Source organism: Dreissena polymorpha, chromosome 8, assembly GCF_020536995.1.
Source record: "Dreissena polymorpha isolate Duluth1 chromosome 8, UMN_Dpol_1.0, whole genome shotgun sequence".
NCBI lineage: Eukaryota > Metazoa > Mollusca > Bivalvia > Myida > Dreissenidae > Dreissena > Dreissena polymorpha.
The window spans coordinates 1-7,500 of NC_068362.1; positions in this window are offsets into that span (position 1 = coordinate 1).

Genomic DNA, 7,500 nt, shown 5'->3' on the forward strand with positions numbered 1-7,500 from the left:
AATACTACTACTACTACTGTCGCAAAATTAGAACTTCGATGGTAGCAATCAAAGTTAAACCTTGCGCAAATTATCTCAACTAAATTTTAATTTAGTCAAGAACCTGTGGTCTTATTTACGGATGCTGCCACCAGTCCATTTGGACAAATTTCCATGTTACTTGTTCACTAGCCGAGCTAGTAGAAATTAAATAAGTCATTTGTTTCTACCACTACAGTTTATTTACATTATATACACGTATTATTTTAGCATTTTTCCAACAAAAGTCAAACATTAGACATTTAACTCACATACAAAATATTTTAAGTTTAGATACATTCCAACAACTCCTGAAAAACATCCAAAAGCCTTCTCCCCCTTTTTAATATAACTTCAGGTTTATATACTTAAACCCCTACCCGAACTTTCAGGTTAACCTGAATCCTCGGTTAACCTGAATCCTCGGTTAACCTGATAAACAGGTCTGTCACAATTCTTAAACTTTAAGGGTACCTGAAATTGTACTTAATCATGGACCTGACCATTCAATACCGAAGTGTCAGATACCCATTGATAAACAATTATCCCCCATCGATAAGCAATTATCAAGAACTAATCTGATAATGAGAGTTGTAGGTTAACCTGAGTTTACATACATGTTTTATGTTGTAAAATATTGATACGAGTATTAATGAATAATACCTCAAAAAGTGAAGAAAATCATTATTGCTATAAAACATTTTAGATGCAAAATAGTAAAAGAATCACTAATAAAAATCAAATGTATGATTTTTAAAAACTGCAACACTACTCCCCCCTCAGCTTGACACCCCCTGGTGTCAAATCAGCGGAAAAAAAATATTATTAAAAATCCAAATAAATCAATGACATTCCCCTCTAATTTAAAGAGGGAAAAAAACAATAAGATAATGAATACAGCCTCAATATATATATATGAAATACTGATTTTTTTTCAAAAATTGAAAAATGAATACATGAGATTTATATACAAAGTACATATTTATACTATCATCATTTTTGAAAACGGTTCTAAAACATAAGAAATCATATATTTACAAATTAATGCAAATAACAGTTGTGTGCTTAATGTCTCTTTTCACATACAACATATTAAAAGATTATTGTAGTTAGAATCACAATTTTATCATATTTGGTGAATGAATCAGAAAAGCATTTATTGTTTATTTTAATGAAATTAAATCCAGTCACAAAAGTAAATCCAATTCGCAGTGAATATTAAGTCCAGTCACACATTGAATGAAAAAAAAATGATGTACATTATTTACAAATAAACACACACACACACAAATGAATCCATATTAAACAAATTAAATTGTTTATCATTGGCACGTCGCGTCGCTCTACCCGGACATCACGGTGGGAATTCGTCCATCATGCCTACCCACTCATGGTCAACAATGTGGCCTGACCATGATGGACCCTCCAGGGGCGACTTACCCGCGACTGCCTCGTCTGGGCGGCAGATGCGGACCTGATACACAGGCGAAATTGAATCATTTTTTAAAAGTTTTCATGGTGGTTTCTGCCATGTTTATTAGAAAGTTCTTTAAGGTTTCGTCTTCTTTTTTTGAGTTTAGATATGTGTTAAAAAGTTCTTGTTGATATTGGAGTGTTTTTGTCATTGCGTCCAGAATTTCATCATTTCTGTCCTTAATCAATGTTTCTAATTTATTGGTAGTGTCCGTAATGGTCTTTTCTAATTTTTGTATTTTTGCGCAACAGCAACCCTCCACTTTTTCATCTTGCAGAGGTGTATTGGCACGCCTACGTAAGTTTGGCGGGGCTGGAACACTAGTACACGTAGACAGACTAGTGGATTGGCTGGATAAAAGGTATGGCGATGCCGTGAGTTGACCTCCAGTGTTCCACGTCATGTATGGTAATGCGGATGTATACAATCCAGCGTTATACGGCGAAGTACTTGCAGTAATGGATGTGTCATTTTCTGAGCATATGCTTTCCAGCAAGTTATTTTCATGATGAGAATCGACGTTCTCTGGCGATGGCGATGGCGATATCGGCGTTAGTTCAACTTGAACCTTTACCTTCCGTTTATCTTCTGTGATAGTAGAAGTTAGATTTCCTTGATGGTGTTCCATGTTAAGCTTATCCTCTATGCTCGAAACTATGTCTATACACTCAAAGTTTGTTTCACTGGGAGAATTAATTAAATATTTTATTTCTTTTTCAGTAAATTGTGCACTGTTTATTCCAAAATGTTTATTGTGTTGTTCATTAAAGTAATTCTGTCTTTTAATTTTTATGTCAATACTGGCAGCTACTGCTTGTCTGTTATGTCTTTCAGAAAATGAATGTTGAAGAAGTTTCAGTTTTGTTTCAAATTTTACTTCACAAGTAACACAGCAATAAAATCCAAAGAAATACGGTAAATAAATCAAATAGTGTCTCCTCAACTTTTGTACTGTTCTGAATAATTTTTTACAATTTTTACATTGTTCCATTTCAATAAATCCGACATTATTTTTGTTTTAATTCACAATTTTGTTAAGAAGTTTCTGATAAAGTATACGTATGAGTGCTGTTAGTTAACTGAAGAATGAAAGTCTAATCTTATTCCTTGAATATATACACAAGAGTAAACCTGAAGGTCCATAAAAATATTAGTCATGGTTAATCTTTTATGCATTCCGTTTCTTGACATCAGAAGGAGTCATGGTACCTTAGCAGTAACCTTGATTCTAGGTTAACCTGATTCCTCGGGTACCTTATGTAATAGCTTAATCCAAGCATTTTTTAATGCACTGTTACAGTGGATAGTAATTGAATCTTTCTGGAGAAACAATGAACCACCTTTGCCATTAGTGTCATTTCTTCAAGCCCTATAAAATTCTGTCTGTTTTCGATTTCTCACGCCTCTTCTAACAGAACTTTTAGTATCATCTTCTACCCGTGACTGATTAGTCTTTGGTGTATTGCACGTGTTATTGCTCTGTTGTTTACAGCTACCTAATTGTTGTTTGATAGGTGATACTGTTCCTTGACCTAATTTCATTTTCATCACATATGCCCAGTCTGGTATTATATTACTGTTATATGGCTTCAGTCTATCATGATGCACAATTTTTGGTTTCTGCACATTTGACTTAATCTCGAATAATAAGTCCCCAAATTTTCTAGTTATCACTAAGGGCCCTTGCCATATTATTGGTTCTAGTTTCTTTGATCGCCCCACTGTTTTAGATTTATCTAAACAGTACACTAAGTCTCCAACTTTATAAGAATTTGTATTTAATCTTGAGTCATAATCCCGTTTTTGTCTTTTAATTGTTGATTTAGTGAATTGTCTTGCTAAAGAATAGCTATTTTCTAGTTTAGCTTTTAAACTTTCCACATATTCAGATTCTTTTTCACAATTATGTGATTTCGGGAAACATCCGTATTGAAGTTGAATTGGCAAAGTTACCTCCCTTCCGAACATCAGATAATTTGGACTATAACCTGTTGAACTATGAACACTAGAACGATATGCCGATGTCACAAGAGCTAAGTCTTCGTCCCAGTTTGTTTGATTGTCATCAATATATGTCGTAATCATGTCATATAGGCACTGATTAAACCTTTCAGACATCCCATTTCCAGAAGGATGGTATGAACTAGTTCTTGTTTGATTTATTTCAAGGAGCCTACACATTTCCCTAAATAATTTCGATTGATAATTAGATCCTTGGTCACTGTGAATATCCAAACTAACTCCATATCTACTGAAATATTCATACACAATTTTTCGTGCAACAGTCTCTGCTGTTTGATTTTGAATAGCATAACACTCCACAAATCGTGTAAATTGATCCATCACTACGAGAATAAATCTATTGTTCTGCTGTGTAACAGGAAGTGGACCAATTATATCCGTGCACACTCTGTCTAAAGGAAACGAGACTGAATATTCCTGCAGTCCGTGTCGACCTGGTTTCGTTGGTCTCTTTCTCGCTGCACAAACTGTACAATTGCGAATAAAATCCCTGATATCATCTTTCATTCTGTACCAATAAAAGGATGACTTCACTTTAAAAACTGTCTTATCTATTCCAAGATGAGCTGATAACTTCAAACTGTGACATGATTTCAAAACATCCTTCTTTAGTAATGAAGGTATCACTAACTGTTCTCTTACTGTCTTATCCTTATATGGGTGTTTTCGAAATAATACACCATTCCTTAAGTGTAATATGTCCCAATTTAGCCATAAATTACGCACTACCGGTGATTCACCAGCAATAACATCCCTGGTTGGTTTAACACCTTTTTCCAACCAGATGATAATGTAACCCACGTCTGGGTCATTCCTTTGTAATTTCGCGATACTTTCCGGAGAATGGTCAACTAAGAGCGAGGATTTGAACTGGTCACTGACATTGAGGGTAGTATCAACGTCGTTAGATTTCAAATCAAATGGTTCCTCTTCCACCCCTTTCGGAGATACTCCATGTTCACTTCCCTGTTCCCGGTTTCGAATCCTGAGACGCAAAACACTACCAGTAACTTTGTGTAGTGCACTTTTTGCATTACTGATTATTATGGCTAAAAACACAACCAATATATTCCAATAGTAGAGAAATGATCGCACAGCATGAAAACTTGTACTTCCATTATTTATCCTGGAAGCGGAAATGTTCCTGGTAAATAAAGGTATCACATCATCTACTTTTGCAAATTCTGACCACTCATTATGACGCTTTAAGCAGATTTTGCAGCCTTTACACGGTAAATTCTCCAGTATGGAATTTGCGTCATAACAGTCACACTCCTTTGGATCACACGGTATTCTAGATAAGCTATCACAATTCACGTGTTTGGTACCCTTCCGGTGTTCAATTTTAAAATTGAATTGTGCCATAATCTCTATCCATCTCGCCATTTGATCTGTGGGAGATTTGAACGACATAATCCATCGTAACGAAGAATGATCTGTCCTCACTAAGAACTCGCGTCCCAGTAAGTAATGTCTATATTTGTGCATGAAGGTAACCATTCCGAGCAATTCCCGACGAGTAACACAGTATGATCTCTGCGCCTTTGTAAGAGATTTGCTGGCGAAGAATACAGGTTTCTCTATTTCACATCCTGCTTTGTCACAATACTGCATCTGGGACAAGCAACCACCAACTCCAGTATCACTCGCATCAACATCCAAAATAAACATTCCTTCATCCTTTGGATAAACTAAGATGTCTCCACTTACAAATGCAGACTTTAAATCTTCAAATGACGCCTGTTGCTCCGAATCCCAATGAAATTTCTGACCGGCCCTCATCAGTCCATTCAATGGTGCAGCTCTAGTAGAAAATGACCTGATAAATCTTCTATAATACGAACAAAATTGAACAAAACTTCTAACTTCAGTTAAGTTCTTTGGCACCGGCCAACTTTTAATACATTCAATTTTATCATCATTTGGTTTAACTCCTTCCTTGCAAACTGTAAATCCAAGAAATTTAACAGAGGTTTGAAACAGTTCACATTTCTCAGGTTTCAGTTTTAATCCAGCGTTCATTAAACGTTGAAACATTTCACGCAAACGTTGTAACTGTTCTGTGAAATCTTTTCCAAAAGTAATAAGGTCATCTAAATATATTAATAAAGACTTCCATTGAATGCCACGGAATATTAATTCCATACAACGCTGAAATGTCGCAGGCGAATTTGACAGTCCCATAGGTAATGTCACATATTCGAAAAGTCCATTTCTACTAGTACAGAACGCTGTCTTGGCTCTGTCTTTTTCCTCTACCTCTATTTGCCAAAATCCTGAAGCAAGATCACAAGTACTAAAATAGACAGCTTCATCCAAACTGTCCAAACACTGGTCAATTTTGGGTAGCGGGTATGAATCTTTGACTGTAATGTTATTTAAAAGTCTATAGTCAATACAAGCACGAGTACCGCCTCCCCGCTTTTTGACAAAACACATTGGGAAAGACCAAGGGCTATTACTCTCCCGTATAACTCCTGCTTCAAGTTGTTGCTGAATAATCTTTTCTTCTTCGCCTTCAAATGCCTTGGGTACCCGCCGTGGGGGTACTTTAATTGGTCTATGATTTCCAACATTTATGGTATGTTTTACAACACTGGTACGCCCTAAATCACTAGGACCAATTGAAAATATAGGTTTAAATTCATCCAATAGATTCACAAGTAAAATCCTTTGATTATCAGAAAGTTCTGCGCTTGAACGTTTGTACAAATCTTGTAAAGGTTTGCACAACTTGGAAAGAACTTCCTCTATGTCAGAACTATCACTGCACGGTTGGTTTAATCCATGTGAAAGATTGTCACTTTCAACTTGAGAGTTTTCTAAATCACTTTCTTGTAAATCCTCGGCATAACCAAGAGTAGAACCTTCCTTAATGGTTACACTTTCTGGTGATGTATTAATTATCCTAATCGGTATTGAATCACCATTGTTCACATTTTCGGCATTGAAGACAGTATTTCCAATTAAAAGTCCCTCACCAATACCTCTATTTGGTAGTGAATTTTTCATAAATTGACCAAATTTTGTATTAAATACACCACCATTTGATTTAATTCCTGGGATTAAACACTCTGATTCTGCTGGTAAAACAATATCTTTGTTGCAGGTGATCCTGACTGCTCTAAGAGGTACATTTTCAATAACAGTGTCATATTTCTTGCCATTTAATTTCAGGCCATTCTTGTTTAAGTTATAATTGAAATTATGCAAGAAATCAAGTCCCAGTAGTCCATCTTCTCTTATATTTGCCACAAAGACGTTCCACTGAAACACATCTTTACCTATTTGAATGTCAACACAAGCAACACCTTCTATACTTAAAAGTCCATTATCCGCAACTTCAAGCCTTATCGATGAATCCACGGGTTGTAATTCCGGCCTTAAATTGTCAGCAATTTTATTGAAAAGTGCTGTAGAAATTATTGTTGCACAGGCACCTGTGTCAATAACAAAATGACAAGTAATATCACTGAGTAATGTTTTCAGCAAAATTGATGTACCTAAATTAATCCCTCTGCATTTCACAATTTTATATTTTTGTCTCTCGCTAGATTGGACCAATACAGGGCCGTTTGTACCAGTCCTTCCTAGTTTAACTTCTTGCTTCCAAAGTTCCCGCCATTATTCCGTCTGCAATCGCGAGAAATATGGCCATTGAAGCCACATTTATAACAAACAATATCTTGCGGGGTTCTAGCAAACTCCTTGCGAGGTTGCTGAGAAGCAGCCGGTTTAAGTTGTGACGCCAACTGATCGATCTTTTTGCCTAGACCGGTTTTAATGTCACGTCCAAAAGCCTGCAACCGACCCTCGGTCACAAATTCTTCAAGTGCATTCTTTGGTTTGGGTGTTTCAACAGCACGTATTTTTACTCCACCTTTGACCTCTTCCTTGAGACTGTTGTAGGTCTCAAGTATTGTTCTTGCCTCATCAATATTTTGGGGGTCTTTCATCCCAATAAAAAGGGTTGCCTGCTGGTCCTG